This window comes from Oncorhynchus kisutch, unplaced genomic scaffold (genome assembly GCF_002021735.2).
Source record: "Oncorhynchus kisutch isolate 150728-3 unplaced genomic scaffold, Okis_V2 scaffold1777, whole genome shotgun sequence".
Lineage (NCBI taxonomy): Eukaryota > Metazoa > Chordata > Actinopteri > Salmoniformes > Salmonidae > Oncorhynchus > Oncorhynchus kisutch.
In genome coordinates, this window is record NW_022263722.1 from 1 (window position 1) to 23,348 (window position 23,348).

General features: G+C 44.3%; 21 non-coding genes across 21 annotated transcripts; all 21 read right to left on the minus strand.

Moving 5' to 3' along the window:
* Positions 1-639: 639 nt before the first annotated feature.
* On the minus strand, positions 640-712 carry trnaf-gaa (transfer RNA phenylalanine (anticodon GAA)). Its single transcript has one exon. It is a non-coding gene; the product is annotated as a tRNA-Phe (tRNA).
* Positions 713-1,467: 755 nt separating this feature from the next.
* trnai-aau (transfer RNA isoleucine (anticodon AAU)) lies at positions 1,468-1,541 on the minus strand. Its single transcript has one exon. It is a non-coding gene; the product is annotated as a tRNA-Ile (tRNA).
* Positions 1,542-3,090: 1,549 nt separating this feature from the next.
* trnaf-gaa (transfer RNA phenylalanine (anticodon GAA)) lies at positions 3,091-3,163 on the minus strand. The gene has a single exon. It is a non-coding gene; the product is annotated as a tRNA-Phe (tRNA).
* A 602-nt stretch (positions 3,164-3,765) lies between these two features.
* On the minus strand, positions 3,766-3,838 carry trnaf-gaa (transfer RNA phenylalanine (anticodon GAA)). Its single transcript has one exon. It is a non-coding gene; the product is annotated as a tRNA-Phe (tRNA).
* An 82-nt stretch (positions 3,839-3,920) lies between these two features.
* Positions 3,921-3,994, minus strand: trnai-aau (transfer RNA isoleucine (anticodon AAU)). Its single transcript has one exon. It is a non-coding gene; the product is annotated as a tRNA-Ile (tRNA).
* Positions 3,995-4,870: 876 nt separating this feature from the next.
* Positions 4,871-4,943, minus strand: trnaf-gaa (transfer RNA phenylalanine (anticodon GAA)). The gene has a single exon. It is a non-coding gene; the product is annotated as a tRNA-Phe (tRNA).
* Positions 4,944-5,548: 605 nt separating this feature from the next.
* Positions 5,549-5,621, minus strand: trnaf-gaa (transfer RNA phenylalanine (anticodon GAA)). Its single transcript has one exon. It is a non-coding gene; the product is annotated as a tRNA-Phe (tRNA).
* A 1,187-nt stretch (positions 5,622-6,808) lies between these two features.
* On the minus strand, positions 6,809-6,882 carry trnai-aau (transfer RNA isoleucine (anticodon AAU)). Its single transcript has one exon. It is a non-coding gene; the product is annotated as a tRNA-Ile (tRNA).
* Positions 6,883-8,435: 1,553 nt separating this feature from the next.
* trnaf-gaa (transfer RNA phenylalanine (anticodon GAA)) lies at positions 8,436-8,508 on the minus strand. Its single transcript has one exon. It is a non-coding gene; the product is annotated as a tRNA-Phe (tRNA).
* Positions 8,509-9,109: 601 nt separating this feature from the next.
* On the minus strand, positions 9,110-9,182 carry trnaf-gaa (transfer RNA phenylalanine (anticodon GAA)). Its single transcript has one exon. It is a non-coding gene; the product is annotated as a tRNA-Phe (tRNA).
* Positions 9,183-9,264: 82 nt separating this feature from the next.
* Positions 9,265-9,338, minus strand: trnai-aau (transfer RNA isoleucine (anticodon AAU)). Its single transcript has one exon. It is a non-coding gene; the product is annotated as a tRNA-Ile (tRNA).
* Positions 9,339-10,216: 878 nt separating this feature from the next.
* On the minus strand, positions 10,217-10,289 carry trnaf-gaa (transfer RNA phenylalanine (anticodon GAA)). The gene has a single exon. It is a non-coding gene; the product is annotated as a tRNA-Phe (tRNA).
* Positions 10,290-10,890: 601 nt separating this feature from the next.
* On the minus strand, positions 10,891-10,963 carry trnaf-gaa (transfer RNA phenylalanine (anticodon GAA)). The gene has a single exon. It is a non-coding gene; the product is annotated as a tRNA-Phe (tRNA).
* Positions 10,964-13,259: 2,296 nt separating this feature from the next.
* Positions 13,260-13,333, minus strand: trnai-aau (transfer RNA isoleucine (anticodon AAU)). Its single transcript has one exon. It is a non-coding gene; the product is annotated as a tRNA-Ile (tRNA).
* Positions 13,334-15,317: 1,984 nt separating this feature from the next.
* On the minus strand, positions 15,318-15,390 carry trnaf-gaa (transfer RNA phenylalanine (anticodon GAA)). The gene has a single exon. It is a non-coding gene; the product is annotated as a tRNA-Phe (tRNA).
* A 1,034-nt stretch (positions 15,391-16,424) lies between these two features.
* trnaf-gaa (transfer RNA phenylalanine (anticodon GAA)) lies at positions 16,425-16,497 on the minus strand. The gene has a single exon. It is a non-coding gene; the product is annotated as a tRNA-Phe (tRNA).
* An 82-nt stretch (positions 16,498-16,579) lies between these two features.
* On the minus strand, positions 16,580-16,653 carry trnai-aau (transfer RNA isoleucine (anticodon AAU)). The gene has a single exon. It is a non-coding gene; the product is annotated as a tRNA-Ile (tRNA).
* A 1,706-nt stretch (positions 16,654-18,359) lies between these two features.
* trnai-aau (transfer RNA isoleucine (anticodon AAU)) lies at positions 18,360-18,433 on the minus strand. Its single transcript has one exon. It is a non-coding gene; the product is annotated as a tRNA-Ile (tRNA).
* Positions 18,434-19,311: 878 nt separating this feature from the next.
* trnaf-gaa (transfer RNA phenylalanine (anticodon GAA)) lies at positions 19,312-19,384 on the minus strand. Its single transcript has one exon. It is a non-coding gene; the product is annotated as a tRNA-Phe (tRNA).
* Positions 19,385-19,985: 601 nt separating this feature from the next.
* trnaf-gaa (transfer RNA phenylalanine (anticodon GAA)) lies at positions 19,986-20,058 on the minus strand. The gene has a single exon. It is a non-coding gene; the product is annotated as a tRNA-Phe (tRNA).
* A 601-nt stretch (positions 20,059-20,659) lies between these two features.
* trnaf-gaa (transfer RNA phenylalanine (anticodon GAA)) lies at positions 20,660-20,732 on the minus strand. The gene has a single exon. It is a non-coding gene; the product is annotated as a tRNA-Phe (tRNA).
* Positions 20,733-23,348: the final 2,616 nt, after the last annotated feature.

The following is a 23,348-nucleotide window of genomic DNA, read 5'->3' on the forward strand; positions in this document are numbered from 1 at the left end:
ACACTTCATGCAGCCTTGTCTTACGACAAACCTACTGTCATGTAAACAATGACAAGAAACTGTCATTTAACAAGACAAGCACTTCTCATGTAATACTGATGTCACAATGTCAGATGAGAAAGAAGACATTACTTACTTTCAGAGAGCAGCGTGCATCACACTCTCTAACCAACTGAGCTAACCGCCGCTGGCTACAGAGCACAATTGTGAGATGCACCGAGCCTCTGCAAGTGCTGGAGCGCAAACTAACAAGTCACCAACAGCATAGACTGACAAGACTGGACACTCTTAGTTGCTCCTTGTGGCAATTCCAAACAGCTGGGGAATTTTGATCAATTGGTATTGTGTTTGCTTAGCATGCTATAGGTATTGGATTCGATGCCGCATTCCCCAAAAACAATTTGTTTTGTGGATCCAAGAAAGCTCCAGTTCACACTTCATGCAGCCTTGTCTTACGACAACCTACTGTCATGTAACATGACAAGCAACTTTCCTGTACACTGATGTCAAAATGTCAGATGAAAAAGCAAGACATTACTTACTTTCAGAGGAGCAGCGTAGAACACGCCATTGAGGCCCACAAACAAAGCTGTGGATAGTTTCCTTTAAGCCAGAGCATAAAGAAAGAACAAATACAAACGCCGAAACCCGGGATCGAACCAGGGACCTTTAGATCTTCAGTCTAACGCTCTCCCAACTGAGCTATTTCGGCAATTAACTAAATTAAATTCTGTGGCACCCTTGACAATTCACATGCATGTGACTCACAATTTTGACAGTCAAAAAGTACATCATAGCCAGTACGGGGATCGAACCCATGACCTTGGCGTTATTAGCAACACGCTCTAACCAACTGAGCTAAACAGGAACTATCAATTGGCGCAATTGTTGAGATTGCACCGAACCTCTGCAAGTGCTGGCGAGTAAACTAACAAGTCAACCAACAGCTATCCTGACAGACTGGACCCTCTTGGTTGCTTCTGTGAATTTCCAAACGGCTGGGGAATTAGCTCAAATACTTTGCATTCGTGAGGTAGTGGGATCGATGCCCGCATGCTCCAAAATCACATTGTTTATGGATCCAGAAAGTGCTCCAGTTCACACTTCATGCAGCCTTGTCCTACGACAACCTACTGTCATGTAACAATGACAAGCAACTTTCCTGTAACACTTGATGTCAAAATGTCAGATGAAAAAGCAAGACATTACTTACTTTCAGAGGAGCAGCGTAGCACACGCCATTGAGGCCCACAAACAAAGCTGTGGATAGTTTCCTTGAAGGCCAGAGCAGAGAGAGAAGAACAAATACAAATGCCGAAATCCGGGATTGAACCAGGGGACCTTTAGATCTCAGTCTAACGCTCTCCCAACTGAGCTATTTCGGCAATTCACTAATTCAATTCTGTGGGCAACCTTGACAATTCACATGCATGTGACTCACAATTTTGACAGTCAAAAAGTACATCATAGCCAGTACGGGGATCGAACTCATGACCTTGGCGTTATTAGCACCACGCTCTAACCAACTGAGCTAACCGGCCGCTAGCTATTGGACGCAATTGTTGAGATGCACCGAGCCTCTGCAAGTGCTGGAGCGTAAACTAACAAGTCAACCAACAGCATAGCCTGACAAGACTGGACAAGACTTGGTTGCTTCTTGCGGAATTTCCAAACGGCTGGGGAATTAGCTCAAATACTTTGCATGCGTGAGGTAGTGGGATCGATGCCCGCATGCTCCAAAATCACATTGTTTTATGGATCCAAGAAAACTCCAGTTCACACTTCATGCAGCCTTGTCTTACGACAACCTACTGTCATGTAAACAATGACAAGAAGAACTGTCATTTAACAATGACAAGCAACTCTCATGTAATACTGATGTCACAATGTCAGATGAGAAAGAAGACATTACTTACTTTCAGAGAGCAGCGTATCACACACTCTAACCAACTGAGCTAACCAGCCGCTGGCTACAGAGCACAATTGTTGAGATGCACCGAGCCTCTGCAAGTGCTGGAGCGCAAAATAACAAGTCCACCAACAGCATATACTGACAAGACTGGACACTCTTAGTTGCTCCTTGTGGCAATTCCAAACAGCTGGGAATTTGATCAATTGGTATTGTGTTTGCTTAGCATGCTATAGGTATGGGATCGATGCCCGCATTCCCCAAAACAATTTTTTTTGTGGATCCAAGAAAGCTCCAGTTCACACTTCATGCAGCCTTGTCCTACGACAACCTACTGTCATGTAACAATGACAAGCAACTTTCCTGTAACACTGATGTCAAAATGTCAGATGAAAAGCAAGACATTACTTACTTTCAGAGGAGCAGCGTAGCACACGCCATTGAGGCCCACAAACAAAGCTGTGGATAGTTTCCTTGAAGCTAGAGCAGAAAGAAAGAACAAATACAAATGCCGAAACCCGGGATCGAACCAGGGACCTTTAGATCTTCAGTCGAACGCTCTCCCACTGAGGTATTTCAGCAATTCACTAAATTAAATTCTGTGGCACCCTTGACAATTCACATGCATGTGACTCACAATTTTGACAGTCAAAAAGCACATCATAGCCAGTACGGGGATCGAACCCATGACCTTGGCGTTATTAGCACGACGCTCTAACCAACTGAGCTAAACGTGAACTATCAATTGGCGCAATTGTTGAGATGCACCGAGCCTCTGCAAGTGCTGGCGAGTAAACTAACAAGTCAACCAACAGCATAGCCTGACAAGACTGGACCCTCTTGGTTGCTTCTTGTGGAATTTCCAAACGGCTGGGGAATTAGCTCAAATACTTTGCATTCGTGAGGTAGTGGGATCGATGCCCGCATGCTCCAAAATCACATTGTTTTATGGATCCAAGAAAGCTCCAGTTCACACTTCATGCAGCCTTGTCCTACGACAACCTACTGTCATGTAACAATGACAAGCAACTTTCCTGTAACACTGATGTCAAAATGTCAGATGAAAAAGCAAGACATTACTTACTTTCAGAGGAGCAGCGTAGCACACGCCATTGAGGCCCACAAACAAAGCTGTGGATAGTTTCCTTGAAGCCAGAGCAGAAAGAAAGAACAAATACAAATGCCGAAACCCGGGATCGAACCAGGGACCTTTAGATCTTCAGTCTAACGCTCTCCCAACTGAGCTATTTCGGCAATTCACTAAATTAAATTCTGTGGCACCCTTGACAATTCACATGCATGTGACTCACAATTTTGACAGTCAAAAAGTACATCATAGCCAGTACGGGGATCGAACCCATGACCTTGGCGTTATTAGCACCACGCTCTAACCAACTGAGCTAAACGGGAACTATCAATTGGGCGCAATTGTTTGAGATGCACCGAGCCTCTGCAAGTGCTGGCGAGTAAACTAACAAGTCAACCAACAGCATAGCCTGACAAGACTGGACCCTCTTGGTTGCTTCTTGTGGAATTTCCAAACGGCTGGGGAATTAGCTCAAATACTTTGCATTCGTGAGGTAGTGGGATCGATGCCCGCATGCTCCAAAATCACATTGTTTTATGGATCCAAGAAAGCTCCAGTTCACACTTCATGCAGCCTTGTCCTACGACAACCTACTGTCATGTAACAATGACAAGCAACTTTCCTGTAACACTGATGTCAAAATGTCAGATGAAAAAGCAAGACATTACTTACTTTCAGAGGAGCAGCGTAGCACACGCCATTGAGGCCCACAAACAAAGCTGTGGATAGTTTCCTTGAAGCCAGAGCAGAAAGAAAGAACAAACACAAATGCCGAAACCCGGGATCGAACCAGGGACCTTTAGATCTTCAGTCTAACGCTCTCCCAACTGAGCTATTTCGGCAATTCACTAAATTCAATTCTGTGGCAACCTTGACAATTCACATGCATGTGACTCACAATTTTGACAATCAAAAAGTACATCATAGCCAGTACGGGGATAGAACTCATGACCTTGGCGTTATTAGCACCACGCTCTAACCAACTGAGCTAACCGGCCACTAGCTATTGGATGCAATTGTTGAGATGCACCGAGCCTCTGCAAGTGCTGGAGCGTAAACTAACAAGTCAACCAACAGCATAGCCTGACAAGACTGGACCCTCTTGGTTGCTTCTTGCGGAATTTCCAAACGGCTGGGGAATTAGCTCAAATACTTTGCATGCGTGAGGTAGTGGGATCGATGCCCGCATGCTCCAAAATCACATTGTTTTATGGATCCAAGAAAACTCCAGTTCACACTTCATGCAGCCTTGTCTTACGACAACCTACTGTCATGTAAACAATGACAAGAAACTGTCATTTAACAATGACAAGCAACTCTCATGTAATACTGATGTCACAATGTCAGATGAGAAAGAAGACATTACTTACTTTCAGAGAGCAGCGTATCACACACTCTAACCAACTGAGCTAACCAGCCGCTGGCTACAGAGCACAATTGTTGAGATGCACCGAGCCTCTGCAAGTGCTGGAGCGCAAACTAACAAGTCCACCAACAGCATATACTGACAAGACTGGACACTCTTAGTTGCTCCTTGTGGCAATTCCAAACAGCTGGGGAATTTGATCAATTGGTATTGTGTTTGCTTAGCATGCTATAGGTATTGGGATCGATGCCCGCATTCCCCAAAAACAATTTTTTTGTGGATCCAAGAAAGCTCCAGTTCACACTTCATGCAGCCTTGTCCTACGACAACCTACTGTCATGTAACAATGACAAGCAACTTTCCTGTAACACTGATGTCAAAATGTCAGATGAAAAAGCAAGACATTACTTACTTTCAGAGGAGCAGCGTAGCACACGCCATTGAGGCCCACAAACAAAGCTGTGGATAGTTTCCTTGAAGCCAGAGCAGAAAGAAGAACAAATACAAATGCCGAAACCCGGGATCGAACCAGGGACCTTTAGATCTTCAGTCTAACGCTCTCCCAACTGAGCTATTTCAGCAATTCACTAAATTAAATTCTGTGGCAACCCTTGACAATTCACATGCATGTGACTCACAATTTTATCAGTCAAAAAGTACATCATAGACAGTACGGGGATCGAACTCATGACCTTGGCGTTATTAGCACCATGTTCTAACCAATGAGCTAAACTGGCACTAGCTATTGGACGCAATTGGTTGAGATGCACCGAGCCTCTGCAAGTGCTGGGCGCAAACTAACAGTCCACCAACAGCATAGACTGACAAGACTGGACACTCTTAGTTGCTCCTTGTGGCAATTCCAAACAGCTGGGGAATTTGATCAATTGGTATTGTGTTTCTTAGCATGCTAAAGTATGGATCGATGCCCGCATTCCCCAAAAACACATTTTTTGTGGATCCAAGAAAGCTCCAGTTCACACTTCATGCAGCCTTGTCCTACGACAACCTACTGTCATGTAACAATGACAAGCAACTTTCCTGTAACATGATGTCAAAATGTCAGATGAAAAAGCAAGACATTACTACTTTCAGAGGAGCAGCGTAAGCACACGCCATTGAGGCCCACAAACAAAGCTGTGGATAGTTTCCTTGAAGCCAGAGCAGAAAGAAAGAACAATACAAATGCCGAAACCCGGGATCGAACCAGGGACCTTTAGATCTTCAGTCTAACGCTCTCCCAACTGAGCTATTTCGGCAATTCACTAATAAAATTCTGTGGCACCCTTGACAATTCACATGCATGTGACTCACAATTTTGACAGTCAAAAAGTACATCATAGCCAGTACGGGGATCGAACCCATGACCTTGGCGTTATTAGCACCACGCTCTAACCAACTGAGCTAAACGTGAACTATCAATTGGGCGCAATTGTTGAGATGCACCGAGCCTCTGCAAGTGCTGGCGAGTAAACTAACAAGTCAACCAACAGCATAGCCTGACAAGACTGGACCCTCTTGGTTGCTTCTTGCGGAATTTCCAAACGGCTGGGGAATTAGCTCAAATACTTTGCATGCGTGAGGTAGTGGGATCGATGCCCGCATGCTCCAAAATCACATTGTTTTATGGATCCAAGAAAACTCCAGTTTACACTTCATGCAGCCTTGTCTTACGACAACATACTGTCATGTAAACAATGACAAGAAACTGTCATTAACAATGACAAGCAACTCTCATGTAATACTGATGTCACAATGTCAGATGAGAAAGAAGACATTACTTACTTTCAGAGAGCAGCGTATCACACACTCTAACCAACTGAGCTAACCGGCCGCTGGCTACAGAGCACAATTGTTGAGATGCACCGAGCCTCTGCAAGTGCTGGAGCGCAAACTAACAAGTCCACCAACAGCATAGACTGACAAGACTGGACACTCTTGGTTGCTCCTTGTGGCAATTCCAGAGAGCTGGGGAATTTGATCAATTGGTATTGTGTTTGCTTAGCATGCTATAGGTATTGGGATCGATGCCCGCATTCCCCAAAAACACATTTTTTTGTGGATCCAAGAAAGCTCCAGTTCACACTTCATGCAGCCTTGTCCTACGACAACCTACTGTCATGTAACAATGACAAGCAACTTTCCTGTAACACTGATGTCAAAATGTCAGATGAAAAAGCAAGACATTACTTACTTTCAGAGGAGCAGCGTAGCACACGCCATTGAGGCCCACAAACAAAGCTGTGGATAGTTTCCTTGAAGCCAGAGCAGAGAGAAAGAACAAATACAAATGCCGAAACCCGGGATTGAACAAGGGACCTTTAGATCTTCAGTCTAACGCTCTCCCAACTGAGCTATTTCAGCAATTCACTAAATTCAATTCTGTGGCAACCTTGACAATTCACATGCATGTGACTCACAATTTTGACAGTCAAAAAGTACATCATAGCCAGTACGGGGATCGAACTCATGACCTTGGCGTTATTAGCACCACGCTCTAACCAACTGAGCTAACCGGCCGCTAGCTATTGGACGCAATTGTTGAGATGCACCGAGCCTCTGCAAGTGCTGGAGCGTAAACTAACAAGTCAACCAACAGCATAGCCTGACAAGACTGGACAAGACTTGGTTGCTTCTTGCGGAATTTCCAAACGGCTGGGGAATTAGCTCAAATACTTTGCATGCGTGAGGTAGTGGGATCGATGCCCGCATGCTCCAAAATCACATTGTTTTATGGATCCAAGAAAACTCCAGTTCACACTTCATGCAGCCTTGTCTTACGACAACCTACTGTCATGTAAACAATGACAAGAAACTGTCATTTAACAATGACAAGCAACTCTCATGTAATACTGATGTCACAATGTCAGATGAGAAAGAAGACATTACTTACTTTCAGAGAGCAGCGTATCACACACTCTAACCAACTGAGCTAACCAGCCGCTGGCTACAGAGCACAATTGTTGAGATGCACCGAGCCTCTGCAAGTGCTGGAGCGCAAAATAACAAGTCCACCAACAGCATATACTGACAAGACTGGACACTCTTAGTTGCTCCTTGTGGCAATTCCAAACAGCTGGGGAATTTGATCAATTGGTATTGTGTTTGCTTAGCATGCTATAGGTATTGGGATCGATGCCCGCATTCCCCAAAAACAATTTTTTTTGTGGATCCAAGAAAGCTCCAGTTCACACTTCATGCAGCCTTGTCCTACGACAACCTACTGTCATGTAACAATGACAAGCAACTTTCCTGTAACACTGATGTCAAAATGTCAGATGAAAAAGCAAGACATTACTTACTTTCAGAGGAGCAGCGTAGCACACGCCATTGAGGCCCACAAACAAAGCTGTGGATAGTTTCCTTGAAGCCAGAGCAGAAAGAAAGAACAAATACAAATGCCGAAACCCGGGATCGAACCAGGGACCTTTAGATCTTCAGTCGAACGCTCTCCCAACTGAGCTATTTCAGCAATTCACTAAATTAAATTCTGTGGCACCCTTGACAATTCACATGCATGTGACTCACAATTTTGACAGTCAAAAAGCACATCATAGCCAGTACGGGGATCGAACCCATGACCTTGGCGTTATTAGCACGACGCTCTAACCAACTGAGCTAAACGTGAACTATCAATTGGGCGCAATTGTTGAGATGCACCGAGCCTCTGCAAGTGCTGGCGAGTAAACTAACAAGTCAACCAACAGCATAGCCTGACAAGACTGGACCCTCTTGGTTGCTTCTTGTGGAATTTCCAAACGGCTGGGGAATTAGCTCAAATACTTTGCATTCGTGAGGTAGTGGGATCGATGCCCGCATGCTCCAAAATCACATTGTTTTATGGATCCAAGAAAGCTCCAGTTCACACTTCATGCAGCCTTGTCCTACGACAACCTACTGTCATGTAACAATGACAAGCAACTTTCCTGTAACACTGATGTCAAAATGTCAGATGAAAAAGCAAGACATTACTTACTTTCAGAGGAGCAGCGTAGCACACGCCATTGAGGCCCACAAACAAAGCTGTGGATAGTTTCCTTGAAGCCAGAGCAGAAAGAAAGAACAAATACAAATGCCGAAACCCGGGATCGAACCAGGGACCTTTAGATCTTCAGTCTAACGCTCTCCCAACTGAGCTATTTCGGCAATTCACTAAATTAAATTCTGTGGCACCCTTGACAATTCACATGCATGTGACTCACAATTTTGACAGTCAAAAAGTACATCATAGCCAGTACGGGGATCGAACCCATGACCTTGGCGTTATTAGCACCACGCTCTAACCAACTGAGCTAAACGGGAACTATCAATTGGGCGCAATTGTTGAGATGCACCGAGCCTCTGCAAGTGCTGGCGAGTAAACTAACAAGTCAACCAACAGCATAGCCTGACAAGACTGGACCCTCTTGGTTGCTTCTTGTGGAATTTCCAAACGGCTGGGGAATTAGCTCAAATACTTTGCATTCGTGAGGTAGTGGGATCGATGCCCGCATGCTCCAAAATCACATTGTTTTATGGATCCAAGAAAGCTCCAGTTCACACTTCATGCAGCCTTGTCCTACGACAACCTACTGTCATGTAACAATGACAAGCAACTTTCCTGTAACACTGATGTCAAAATGTCAGATGAAAAAGCAAGACATTACTTACTTTCAGAGGAGCAGCGTAGCACACGCCATTGAGGCCCACAAACAAAGCTGTGGATAGTTTCCTTGAAGCCAGAGCAGAAAGAAAGAACAAACACAAATGCCGAAACCCGGGATCGAACCAGGGACCTTTAGATCTTCAGTCTAATGCTCTCCCAACTGAGCTATTTCGGCAATTCACTAAATTCAATTCTGTGGCAACCTTGACAATTCACATGCATGTGACTCACAATTTTGACAATCAAAAAGTACATCATAGCCAGTACGGGGATAGAACTCATGACCTTGGCGTTATTAGCACCACGCTCTAACCAACTGAGCTAACCGGCCACTAGCTTTTGGATGCAATTGTTGAGATGCACCGAGCCTCTGCAAGTGCTGGAGCGTAAACTAACAAGTCAACCAACAGCATAGCCTGACAAGACTGGACCCTCTTGGTTGCTTCTTGCGGAATTTCCAAACGGCTGGGGAATTAGCTCAAATACTTTGCATGCGTGAGGTAGTGGGATCGATGCCCGCATGCTCCAAAATCACATTGTTTTATGGATCCAAGAAAACTCCAGTTCACACTTCATGCAGCCTTGTCTTACGACAACCTACTGTCATGTAAACAATGACAAGAAACTGTCATTTAACAATGACAAGCAACTCTCATGTAATACTGATGTCACAATGTCAGATGAGAAAGAAGACATTACTTACTTTCAGAGAGCAGCGTATCACACACTCTAACCAACTGAGCTAACCAGCCGCTGGATACAGAGCACAATTGTTGAGATGCACCGAGCCTCTGCAAGTGCTGGAGCGCAAACTAACAAGTCCACCAACAGCATATACTGACAAGACTGGACACTCTTAGTTGCTCCTTGTGGCAATTCCAAACAGCTGGGGAATTTGATCAATTGGTATTGTGTTTGCTTAGCATGCTATAGGTATTGGGATCGATGCCCGCATTCCCCAAAAACAATTTTTTTTGTGGATCCAAGAAAGCTCCAGTTCACACTTCATGCAGCCTTGTCCTACGACAACCTACTGTCATGTAACAATGACAAGCAACTTTCCTGTAACACTGATGTCAAAATGTCAGATGAAAAAGCAAGACATTACTTACTTTCAGAGGAGCAGCGTAGCACACGCCATTGAGGCCCACAAACAAAGCTGTGGATAGTTTCCTTGAAGCCAGAGCAGAAAGAAAGAACAAATACAAATGCCGAAACCCGGGATCGAACCAGGGACCTTTAGATCTTCAGTCTAACGCTCTCCCAACTGAGCTATTTCAGCAATTCACTAAATTAAATTCTGTGGCACCCTTGACAATTCACATGCATGTGACTCACAATTTTGACAGTCAAAAAGTACATCATAGCCAGTACGGGGATCAAACCCATGACCTTGGCGTTATTAGCACCACGCTCTAACCAACTGAGCTAAACGTGAACTATCAATTGGGCGCAATTGTTGAGATGCACCGAGCCTCTGCAAGTGCTGGCGAGTAAACTAACAAGTCAACCAACAGCATAGCCTGACAAGACTGGACCCTCTTGGTTGCTTCTTGTGGAATTTCCAAACGGCTGGGGAATTAGCTCAAATACTTTGCATTCGTGAGGTAGTGGGATCGATGCCCGCATGCTCCAAAATCACATTGTTTTATGGATCCAAGAAAGCTCCAGTTCACACTTCATGCAGCCTTGTCCTACGACAACCTACTGTCATGTAACAATGACAAGCAACTTTCCTGTAACACTGATGTCAAAATGTCAGATGAAAAAGCAAGACATTACTTACTTTCAGAGGAGCAGCGTAGCACACGCCATTGAGGCCCACAAACAAAGCTGTGGATAGTTTCCTTGAAGCCAGAGCAGAAAGAAAGAACAAATACAAATGCCGAAACCCGGGATCGAACCAGGGACCTTTAGATCTTCAGTCTAACGCTCTCCCAACTGAGCTATTTCGGCAATTCACTAAATTAAATTCTGTGGCAACCTTGACAATTCACATGCATGTGACTCACAATTTTGACAGTCAAAAAGTACATCATAGCCAGTACGGGGATCGAACCCATGACCTTGGCGTTATTAGCACCACGCTCTAACCAACTGAGCTAAACGTGAACTATCAATTGGGCGCAATTGTTGAGATGCACCGAGCCTCTGCAAGTGCTGGCGAGTAAACTAACAAGTCAACCAACAGCATAGCCTGACAAGACTGGACCCTCTTGGTTGCTTCTTGCGGAATTTCCAAACGGCTGGGGAATTAGCTCAAATACTTTGCATGCGTGAGGTAGTGGGATCGATGCCCGCATGCTCCAAAATCACATTGTTTTATGGATCCAAGAAAACTCCAGTTTACACTTCATGCAGCCTTGTCTTACGACAACATACTGTCATGTAAACAATGACAAGAAACTGTCATTTAACAATGACAAGCAACTCTCATGTAATACTGATGTCACAATGTCAGATGAGAAAGAAGACATTACTTACTTTCAGAGAGCAGCGTATCACACACTCTAACCAACTGAGCTAACCGGCCGCTGGCTACAGAGCACAATTGTTGAGATGCACCGAGCCTCTGCAAGTGCTGGAGCGCAAACTAACAAGTCCACCAACAGCATAGACTGACAAGACTGGACACTCTTGGTTGCTCCTTGTGGCAATTCCAGAGAGCTGGGGAATTTGATCAATTGGTATTGTGTTTGCTTAGCATGCTATAGGTATTGGGATCGATGCCCGCATTCCCCAAAAACACATTTTTTTGTGGATCCAAGAAAGCTCCAGTTCACACTTCATGCAGCCTTGTCCTACGACAACCTACTGTCATGTAACAATGACAAGCAACTTTCCTGTAACACTGATGTCAAAATGTCAGATGAAAAAGCAAGACATTACCTTCTTTCAGAGGAGCAGCGTAGCACACACCATTGAGGCCCACAAACAAAGCTGTGGATAGTTTCCTTGAAGCCAGAGCAGAAAGAAAGAACAAATACAAATGCCGAAACCCAGGATTGAACCAGGGACCTTTAGATCTTCAGTCTAACGCTCTCCCAACTGAGCTATTTTGGCAATTCACTAAATTCAATTCTGTGGCAACCTTGACAATTCACATGCATGTGACTCACGATTTTGACAGTCAAAAAGTACATCATAGCCAGTACGGGGATCGAACTCATGACCTTGGGATTATTAGCACCACGCTCTAACCAACTGAGCTAACCGGCCACTAGCTATTAGACGCAATTGTTGAGATGCACCGAGCCTCTGCAAGTGCTGGCGAGTAAACTAACAAGTCAACCAACAGCATAGCCTGACAAGACTGGACCCTCTTGGTTGCTTCTTGCGGAATTTCCAAACGGCTGGGGAATTAGCTCAAATACTTTGCATGCGTGAGGTAGTGGGATCGATGCCCGCATGCTCCAAAATCACATTGTTTTATGGATCCAAGAAAACTCCAGTTTACACTTCATGCAGCCTTGTCTTACGACAACATACTGTCATGTAAACAATGACAAGAAACTGTCATTTAACAATGACAAGCAACTCTCATGTAATACTGATGTCACAATGTCAGATGAGAAAGAAGACATTACTTACTTTCAGAGAGCAGCGTATCACACACTCTAACCAACTGAGCTAACCGGCCGCTGGCTACAGAGCACAATTGTTGAGATGCACCGAGCCTCTGCAAGTGCTGGAGCGCAAACTAACAAGTCCACCAACAGCATAGACTGACAAGACTGGACACTCTTGGTTGCTCCTTGTGGCAATTCCAGAGAGCTGGGGAATTTGATCAATTGGTATTGTGTTTGCTTAGCATGCTATAGGTATTGGGATCGATGCCCGCATTCCCCAAAAACACATTTTTTTGTGGATCCAAGAAAGCTCCAGTTCACACTTCATGCAGCCTTGTCCTACGACAACCTACTGTCATGTAACAATGACAAGCAACTTTCCTGTAACACTGATGTCAAAATGTCAGATGAAAAAGCAAGACATTACTTACTTTCAGAGGAGCAGCGTAGCACACACCATTGAGGCCCACAAACAAAGCTGTGGATAGTTTCCTTGAAGCCAGAGCAGAAAGAAAGAACAAATACAAATGCCGAAACCCGGGATTGAACAAGGGACCTTTAGATCTTCAGTCTAACGCTCTCCCAACTGAGCTATTTTGGCAATTCACTAAATTCAATTCTGTGGCAACCTTGACAATTCACATGCATGTGACTCACGATTTTGACAGTCAAAAAGTACATCATAGCCAGTACGGGGATCGAACTCATGACCTTGGCATTATTAGCACCACACTCTAACCAACTGAGCTAACCGGCCACTAGCTATTAGACGCAATTGTTGAGATGCACCGAGCCTCTGCAAGTGCTGGAGCGTAAACTAACAAGTCAACCAACAGCATAGCCTGACAAGACTGGACCCTCTTGGTTGCTTCTTGCGGAATTTCCAAACGGCTGGGGAATTAGCTCAAATACTTTGCATGCGTGAGGTAGTGGGATCGATGCCCGCATGCTCCAAAATCACATTGTTTTATGGATCCAAGAAAACTCCAGTTCACACTTCATGCAGCCTTGTCTTACGACAACCTACTGTCATGTAAACAATGACAAGAAACTGTCATTTAACAATGACAAGCAACTCTCATGTAATACTGATGTCACAATGTCAGATGAGAAAGAAGACATTACTTACTTTCAGAGAGCAGCGTATCACACACTCTAACCAACTGAGCTAACCAGCCGCTGGCTACAGAGCACAATTGTTGAGATGCACCGAGCCTCTGCAAGTGCTGGAGCGCAAACTAACAAGTCCACCAACAGCATAGACTGACAAGACTGGACACTCTTAGTTGCTCCTTGTGGCAATTCCAAACAGCTGGGGAATTTGATCAATTGGTATTGTGTTTGCTTAGCATGCTATAGGTATTGGGATCGATGCCCGCATTCCCCAAAAACACATTTTTTTGTGGATCCAAGAAAGCTCCAGTTCACACTTCATGCAGCCTTGTCCTACGACAACCTACTGTCATGTAACAATGACAAGCAACTTTCCTGTAACACTGATGTCAAAATGTCAGATGAAAAAGCAAGACATTACTTACTTTCAGAGGAGCAGCGTAGCACACGCCATTGAGGCCCACAAACAAAGCTGTGGATAGTTTCCTTGAAGCCAGAGCAGAAAGAAAGAACAAATACAAATGCCGAAACCCGGGATCGAACCAGGGACCTTTAGATCTTCAGTCTAACGCTCTTCTAAATGAGCTATTTCGGCAATTCACTAAATTAAATTCTGTGGCACCCTTGACAATTCACATGCATGTGACTCACAATTTTGACAGTCAAAAAGTACATCATAGCCAGTACGGGGATCGAACCCATGACCTTGGCGTTATTAGCACCACGCTCTAACCAACTGAGCTAAACGTGAACTATCAATTGGGCGCAATTGTTGAGATGCACCGAGCCTCTGCAAGTGCTGGCGAGTAAACTAACAAGTCAACCAACAGCATAGCCTGACAAGACTGGACCCTCTTGGTTGCTTCTTGTGGAATTTCCAAACGGCTGGGGAATTAGCTCAAATACTTTGCATTCGTGAGGTAGTGGGATCGATGCCCGCATGCTCCAAAATCACATTGTTTTATGGATCCAAGAAAGCTCCAGTTCACACTTCATGCAGCCTTGTCCTACGACAACCTACTGTCATGTAACAATGACAAGAAACTGTCATTTAACAATGACAAGCAACTCTCATGTAATACTGATGTCACAATGTCAGATGAGAAAGAAGACATTACTTACTTTCAGAGAGCAGCGTATCACACACTCTAACCAACTGAGCTAACCAGCCGCTGGCTACAGAGCACAATTGTTGAGATGCACCGAGCCTCTGCAAGTGCTGGAGCGCAAACTAACAAGTCCACCAACAGCATAGACTGACAAGACTGGACACTCTTAGTTGCTCCTTGTGGCAATTCCAAACAGCTGGGGAATTTGATCAATTGGTATTGTGTTTGCTTAGCATGCTATAAGTATTGGGATCGATGCCCGCATTCCCCAAAAACACATTTTTTTGTGGATCCAAGAAAGCTCCAGTTCACACTTCATGCAGCCTTGTCCTACGACAACCTACTGTCATGTAACAATGACAAGCAACTTTCCTGTAACACTGATGTCAAAATGTCAGATGAAAAAGCAAGACATTACTTACTTTCAGAGGAGCAGCGTAGCACACGCCATTGAGGCCCACAAACAAAGCTGTGGATAGTTTCCTTGAAGCCAGAGCAGAAAGAAAGAACAAATACAAATGCCGAAACCCGGGATCGAACCAGGGACCTTTAGATCTTCAGTCTAACGCTCTCCCAACTGAGCTATTTCGGCAATTCACTAAATTAAATTCTGTGGCACCCTTGACAATTCACATGCATGTGACTCACAATTTTGACAGTCAAAAAGTACATCATAGCCAGTACGGGGATCGAACCCATGACCTTGGCGTTATTAGCACCACGATCTAACCAACTGAGCTAAACGTGAACTATCAATTGGGCGCAATTGTTGAGATGCACCGAGCCTCTGCAAGTGCTGGCGAGTAAACTAACAAGTCAACCAACAGCATAGCCTGACAAGACTGGACCCTCTTGGTTGCTTCTTGCGGAATTTCCAAACGGCTGGGGAATTAGCTCAAATACTTTGCATGCGTGAGGTAGTGGGATCGATGCCCGCATGCTCCAAAATCACATTGTTTTATGGATCCAAGAAAACTCCAGTTTACACTTCATGCAGCCTTGTCTTACGACAACATACTGTCATGTAAACAATGACAAGAAACTGTCATTTAACAATGACAAGCAACTCTCATGTAATACTGATGTCACAATGTCAGATGAGAAAGAAGACATTACTTACTTTCAGAGAGCAGCGTATCACACACTCTAACCAACTGAGCTAACCGGCCGCTGGCTACAGAGCACAATTGTTGAGATGCACCGAGCCTCTGCAAGTGCTGGAGCGCAAACTAACAAGTCCACCAACAGCATAGACTGACAAGACTGGACACTCTTGGTTGCTCCTTGTGGCAATTCCAGAGAGCTGGGGAATTTGATCAATTGGTATTGTGTTTGCTTAGCATGCTATAGGTATTGGGATCGATGCCCGCATTCCCCAAAAACACATTTTTTTGTGGATCCAAGAAAGCTCCAGTTCACACTTCATGCAGCCTTGTCCTACGACAACCTACTGTCATGTAACAATGACAAGCAACTTTCCTGTAACACTGATGTCAAAATGTCAGATGAAAAAGCAAGACATTACTTACTTTCAGAGGAGCAGCGTAGCACACACCATTGAGGCCCACAAACAAAGCTGTGGATAGTTTCCTTGAAGCCAGAGCAGAAAGAAAGAACAAATACAAATGCCGAAACCCGGGATTGAACCAGGGACCTTTAGATCTTCAGTCTAACGCTCTCCCAACTGAGCTATTTTGGCAATTCACTAAATTCAATTCTGTGGCAACCTTGACAATTCACATGCATGTGACTCACGATTTTGACAGTCAAAAAGTACATCATAGCCAGTACGGGGATCGAACTCATGACCTTGGCATTATTAGCACCACGCTCTAACCAACTGAGCTAACCGGCCACTAGCTATTAGACGCAATTGTTGAGATGCACCGAGCCTCTGCAAGTGCTGGAGCGTAAACTAACAAGTCAACCAACAGCATAGCCTGACAAGACTGGACCCTCTTGGTTGCTTCTTGCGGAATTTCCAAACGGCTGGGGAATTAGCTCAAATACTTTGCATGCGTGAGGTAGTGGGATCGATGCCCGCATGCTCCAAAATCACATTGTTTTATGGATCCAAGAAAACTCCAGTTCACACTTCATGCAGCCTTGTCTTACGACAACCTACTGTCATGTAAACAATGACAAGAAACTGTCATTTAACAATGACAAGCAACTCTCATGTAATACTGATGTCACAATGTCAGATGAGAAAGAAGACATTACTTACTTTCAGAGAGCAGCGTATCACACACTCTAACCAACTGAGCTAACCAGCCGCTGGCTACAGAGCACAATTGTTGAGATGCACCGAGCCTCTGCAAGTGCTGGAGCGCAAACTAACAAGTCCACCAACAGCATAGACTGACAAGACTGGACACTCTTAGTTGCTCCTTGTGGCAATTCCAAACAGCTGGGGAATTTGATCAATTGGTATTGTGTTTGCTTAGCATGCTATAGGTATTGGGATCGATGCCCGCATTCCCCAAAAACACATTTTTTTGTGGATCCAAGAAAGCTCCAGTTCACACTTCATGCAGCCTTGTCCTACGACAACCTACTGTCATGTAACAATGACAAGCAACTTTCCTGTAACACTGATGTCAAAATGTCAGATGAAAAAGCAAGACATTACTTACTTTCAGAGGAGCAGCGTAGCACACGCCATTGAGGCCCACAAACAAAGCTGTGGATAGTTTCCTTGAAGCCAGAGCAGAAAGAAAGAACAAATACAAATGCCGAAACCCGGGATCGAACCAGGGACCTTTAGATCTTCAGTCTAACGCTCTTCTAAATGAGCTATTTCGGCAATTCACTAAATTAAATTCTGTGGCACCCTTGACAATTCACATGCATGTGACTCACAATTTTGACAGTCAAAAAGTACATCATAGCCAGTACGGGGATCGAACCCATGACCTTGGCGTTATTAGCACCACGCTCTAACCAACTGAGCTAAACGTGAACTATCAATTGGGCGCAATTGTTGAGATGCACCGAGCCTCTGCAAGTGCTGGCGAGTAAACTAACAAGTCAACCAACAGCATAGCCTGACAAGACTGGACCCTCTTGGTTGCTTCTTGCGGAATTTCCAAACGGCTGGGGAATTAGCTCAAATACTTTGCATTCGTGAGGTAGTGGGATCGATGCCCGCATGCTCCAAAATCACATTGTTTTATGGATCCAAGAAAGCTCCAGTTCACACTTCATGCAGCCTTGTCCTACGACAACCTACTGTCATGTAACAATGACAAGCAACTTTCCTGTAACACTGATGTCAAAATGTCAGATGAAAAAGCAAGACATTACTTACTTTCAGAGGAGCAGCGTAGCACACGCCATTGAGGCCCACAAACAAAGCTGTGGATAGTTTCCTTGAAGCCAGAGCAGAAAGAAAGAACAAACACAAATGACGAAACCCGGGATCGAACCAGGAACCTTTAGATCTTCAGTCTAACGCTCTCCCAACTGAGCTATTTCGGCAATTCACTAAATTCAATTCTGTGGCAACCTTGACAATCACATGCATGTGACTCACAATTTTGACAGTCAAAAATTACATCATAGCCAGTACGGGGATCGAACTCATGACCTTGGCGTTATTAGCACCACGCTCTAACCAACTGAGCTAACCGGCCACTAGCTATTGGATGCAATTGTTGAGATGCACCGAGCCTCTGCAAGTGCTGGAGCGTAAACTAACAAGTCAACCAACAGCATAGCCTGACAAGACTGGACCCTCTTGGTTGCTTCTTGCGGAATTTCCAAACGGCTGGGGAATTAGCTCAAATACTTTGCATGCGTGAGGTAGTGGGATCGATGCCCGCATGCTCCAAAATCACATTGTTTTATGGATCCAAGAAAACTCCAGTTCACACTTCATGCAGCCTTGTCTTACGACAACCTACTGTCATGTAAACAATGACAAGAAACTGTCATTTAACAATGACAAGCAACTCTCATGTAATACTGATGTCACAATGTCAGATGAGAAAGAAGACATTACTTACTTTCAGAGAGCAGCGTATCACACACTCTAACCAACTGAGCTAACCAGCCGCTGGCTACAGAGCACAATTGTTGAGATGCACCGAGCCTCTGCAAGTGCTGGAGCGCAAACTAACAAGTCCACCAACAGCATAGACTGACAAGACTGGACACTCTTAGTTGCTCCTTGTGGCAATTCCAAACAGCTGGGGAATTTGATCAATTGGTATTGTGTTTGCTTAGCATGCTATAAGTATTGGGATCGATGCCCGCATTCCCCAAAAACACATTTTTTTGTGGATCCAAGAAAGCTCCAGTTCACACTTCATGCAGCCTTGTCCTACGACAACCTACTGTCATGTAACAATGACAAGCAACTTTCCTGTAACACTGATGTCAAAATGTCAGATGAAAAAGCAAGACATTACTTACTTTCAGAGGAGCAGCGTAGCACACGCCATTGAGGCCCACAAACAAAGCTGTGGATAGTTTCCTTGAAGCCAGAGCAGAAAGAAAGAACAAATACAAATGCCGAAACCCGGGATCGAACCAGGGACCTTTAGATCTTCAGTCTAACGCTCTCCCAACTGAGCTATTTCGGCAATTCACTAAATTAAATTCTGTGGCACCCTTGACAATTCACATGCATGTGACTCACAATTTTGACAGTCAAAAAGTACATCATAGCCAGTACGGGGATCGAACCCATGACCTTGGTGTTATTAGCACCACGCTCTAACCAACTGAGCTAAACGTGAACTATCAATTGGGCGCAATTGTTGAGATGCACCGAGCCTCTGCAAGTGCTGGCGAGTAAACTAACAAGTCAACCAACAGCATAGCCTGACAAGACTGGACCCTCTTGGTTGCTTCTTGTGGAATTTCCAAACGGCTGGGGAATTAGCTCAAATACTTTGCATTCGTGAGGTAGTGGGATCGATGCCCGCATGCTCCAAAATCACATTGTTTTATGGATCCAAGAAAGCTCCAGTTCACACTTCATGCAGCCTTGTCCTACGACAACCTACTGTCATGTAACAATGACAAGCAACTTTCCTGTAACACTGATGTCAAAATGTCAGATGAAAAAGCAAGACATTACTTACTTTCAGAGGAGCAGCGTAGCACACGCCATTGAGGCCCACAAACAAAGCTGTGGATAGTTTCCTTGAAGCCAGAGCAGAAAGAAAGAACAAATACAAATGCCGAAACCCGGGATCGAACCAGGGACCTTTAGATCTTCAGTCTAACGCTCTCCCAACTGAGCTATTTCGGCAATTCACTAAATTAAATTCTGTGGCACCCTTGACAATTCACATGCATGTGACTCACAATTTTGACAGTCAAAAAGTACATCATAGCCAGTACGGGGATCGAACCCATGACCTTGGTGTTATTAGCACCACGCTCTAACCAACTGAGCTAAACGTGAACTATCAATTGGGCGCAATTGTTGAGATGCACCGAGCCTCTGCAAGTGCTGGCGAGTAAACTAACAAGTCAACCAACAGCATAGCCTGACAAGACTGGACCCTCTTGGTTGCTTCTTGTGGAATTTCCAAACGGCTGGGGAATTAGCTCAAATACTTTGCATTCGTGAGGTAGTGGGATCGATGCCCGCATGCTCCAAAATCACATTGTTTTATGGATCCAAGAAAGCTCCAGTTCACACTTCATGCAGCCTTGTCCTACGACAACCTACTGTCATGTAACAATGACAAGCAACTTTCCTGTAACACTGATGTCAAAATGTCAGATGAAAAAGCAAGACATTACTTACTTTCAGAGGATGAGCGTAGCACACACCATTGAGGCCCACAAACAAAGCTGTGGATAGTTTCCTTGAAGCCAGAGCAGAAAGAAAGAACAAATACAAATGCCGAAACCCGGGATTGAACCAGGGACCTTTAGATCTTCAGTCTAACGCTCTCCCAACTGAGCTATTTTGGCAATTCACTAAATTCAATTCTGTGGCAACCTTGACAATTCACATGCATGTGACTCACAATTTTGACAGTCAAAAAGTACATCATAGCCAGTACGGGGATCGAACTCATGACCTTGGCATTATTAGCACCACGCTCTAACCAACTTAGCTAACCGGGAACTATCAATTGGGCGCAATTGTTGAGATGCACCGAGCCTCTGCAAGTGCTGGCGAGTAAACTAACAAGTCAACCAACAGCATAGCCTGACAAGACTGGACCCTCTTGGTTGCTTCTTGCGGAATTTCCAAACGGCTGGGGAATTAGCTCAAATACTTTGCATGCGTGAGGTAGTGGGATCGATGCCCGCATGCTCCAAAATCACATTGTTTTATGGATCCAAGAAAACTCCAGTTCACACTTCATGCAGCCTTGTCTTACGACAACATACTGTCATGTAAACAATGACAAGAAACTGTCATTTAACAATGACAAGCAACTCTCATGTAATACTGATGTCACAATGTCAGATGAGAAAGAAGACATTACTTACTTTCAGAGAGCAGCGTATCACACACTCTAACCAACTGAGCTAACCAGCCGCTGGCTACAGAGCACAATTGTTGAGATGCACCGAGCCTCTGCAAGTGCTGGAGCGCAAACTAACAAGTCCACCAACAGCATAGCCTGACAAGACTGGACCCTCTTGGTTGCTTCTTGTGGCAATTCCAAACGGCTGGGGAATTAGCTCAAATACTTTGCATTCGTGAGGTAGTGGGATCGATGCCCGCATGCTCCAAAATCACATTGTTTTATGGATCCAAGAAAACTCCAGTTCACACTTCATGCAGCCTTGTCTTACGACAACCTACTGTCGTGTAAACAATGACAAGAAACTGTCATGTAACAATGACAAGCAACTCTCATGTAATACTGATGTCACAATGTCAGATGAAAATGCAAGACATTACTTACTTTCAGAGGAGCAGCGTAGCACACACCATTGAGGCCCACAAACAAAGCTGTGGATAGTTCCCTTGAAGGCAGAGCATGAAGAAAGAACAAATACAAATTCCGAAACCCGGGACCTTCCTCTTGCAGGAACTGCTGACACACTCCAGCCACATGAGGTCTAGCATTGTCTTGCATTAGGAGGAACCCAGGGCCAACCACACCAGCATATGGTCTCACAAGGGGTCTGAGGATCTCATCTCGGTACCTAATGGCAGTCAGGCTACCTCTGGCGAGCACAGAGGGCTGTGCGGTCCCCCAAAGAAATGCAAGTTGAAGTTTTGTAAACAAATCCAATCTCACGAAGCGTGTTCATTAGGAGCAGACGAAATGTCAAAAAGTTCCATTACAGTCCGTAGAAACATGTCAAACAATGTATAGAATCAATCTTTAGGATGTTGTTAAAATAAATCTTCAATAATGCTCCAACCGGAGAATTCCTTTGTCTGTAGAATTGCGATGGAACAGAGCTCGCTCTCATGTGATCGAGCTCAAGGCATTCTGCCAGACCTCTGACTCATTCCCCTCTCATTCGCCCTCACCTCACAGTAGAAGCATCAAACAAGGTTCTAAAGCCTGTTGACATCTAGGAAGTGCAACATGACCAATATCCCACTGTCTTCAATAGGGAATGAGTTGAAAAACGAACAACCTCAGATTTCCCACTTCCTGGTTGGATTTTTTTCTCAGGTTTTTGCCTGCAATATGTGTTCTGTTATACTCACAGACATCATTCAAACGGTGTTAGAACCTTGAGGGTTTTCTATCAAAATATACTAATATATGCATATCTTAGCTTCTGGGACTGAGTAGCAGGCATTTTACTCTGGGCACCTCTGGACAAGAAGATAATAAGAAGCCATAAGAAGATAAGACTCATCTATGTATCTGTGCCAATATAGCAGGAAACCAATTAAGACATATCGATTTTGGGGTGTAGTTACCCTTTAACTAGGCATGTCAGATAAGAATGACGGCCTAGGAACTGCCTTGTTCAGGGGCAGATTTTTACCTTCTCAGCTCAGGGATTTGATCTTGCGACCTTCTGGTTACTAGTCCAACGCTCTACCCACCTGCCCGCCCAAGATTGAACTCGTATAATATTATAAAATGCACTTCTTTCAGTAAAGTGTTTCACATTCTCCACTGGTTGAAATACTATCCTGTGTCCTCAGATTAATGGAATTATAATGCATATGTTTTTTTCCTGTATATATATGAATTACAAATCAATCATGTTTAGTCTATTGTATAGTTACAATGTGTAATCATTGATATCCCAGGAGCAGTAAACACTTTTGAAGTGTACAATTGTAATACATACATGCAGACACCGCATCGTTTGATATGACTGAAAGTGTCTGTCATACCAGAACCACACCTTTATTTGCCAAGGAAGAGTACATGATTGGTGAATATATTCAATGTACAGGATACAAGATGGGAATCTCATACGTGGTATTAACTAAAATACATGTGTATATAGGTCTTGCATCCTTGGCACAATAAAGGTATATTCTACTCTAGGCTTCATTAATGCCATTCAGACTTGAGGTTCATTGATTGGTATGAATATTAGTTCAGAACTACGTTTTAGGGTCCATACCCAGAGCGGCAACAGTTATTTTTA